This window comes from Ceratosolen solmsi, unplaced genomic scaffold (assembly GCF_000503995.2).
Source record: "Ceratosolen solmsi marchali unplaced genomic scaffold, CerSol_1.0 scaffold13, whole genome shotgun sequence".
NCBI lineage: Eukaryota > Metazoa > Arthropoda > Insecta > Hymenoptera > Agaonidae > Ceratosolen > Ceratosolen solmsi.
In genome coordinates this window covers 8,327,317-8,328,390 of record NW_011948418.1, presented here as the reverse complement: position 1 = coordinate 8,328,390, position 1,074 = coordinate 8,327,317, and positions in this window count along the sequence as shown.

Here is a 1,074-nt window from a genome sequence, read left to right as displayed (position 1 = left end):
GCTTGGCTCTCGCTTGGCTCTCGCTTGGCTCTCGCTTGGCTCTGGCTAACAATGCGCACGGCGTAACGAGCGTCACTCGAAGAGAAATCGATATTTACGCGCGCTCGCGCTCGTGATCATGATCGATGAAGGAAAAAACGAGCGGCGATCCCGAGCTACGCTCTACGATATTTTCCGGCAGGGGTTGTGACGCAACGCGATGTTTTTCTTCGACGCTGTCGCATTGTTGTCGCGCCTCTCGCTTCAACAGTCGAGGGCAATTTTTTTTTTCCCCGTGCTACGAATACAAGAGAATCCTGCCTAATCGCTAATATGATAGTCGCGCGAGAACTGTTATTGGCAGCGAAAGGCATTTTCCGGCATTACAAAGTCATCGGTATTCACGGTTAGAAAACAGTTGTGTGCTGAGCAGCGGCCGGTAGTCGAGAAGAAAGGCGCCGGTTAATCGAGGATATTTCGTAAATTATTGAGGAGCGTTTAACATAAGTAGAAATCGTTCGCGCGCCCTCGTAAAGCGGAAATCGGTTGATGAGCGGAGGACAATTTATAAATAACCGCGGATAATTGCGATAACGTTTAATAGGCATAAGTAGCAACGCAATTTTCCAGGTGTTTGCGTCGCTAGCCTTGATGCTTTTTCCTTCTTTATCTGGAGCGTCAGGTCTGTATTTTCCTTTGCCTATTTACCACTCACTGTCCTACTTGAGATGGCAATTGTCCTCTGATTATGCTTTCTTCCCAGGCGCACTACGATTCATGGTTACATACGGGGCCACGCCGTACCATTTAATTATATTCTCCCTTTCTCTCCTCCTCGCCCCCCCCCTCTCCCTATCTCTCTCTCTCTCTCTCACTCTCTCTCTCTCTCTCTCTCTCTCTCTCTCTATATATATATATATATATATATATATCTGTTTAAAACTTTCGGATTATTATTTATCCATGTTGGACGATGGACTGACGGCGGCATTCATATAGCACATTCAATAGCAGAATAATGAGTTCATAAATGCAACGATGATCCCAAAGAGTAATTAAAACGAATACGTCCCTATATTGTCGGAAAAGACGCTG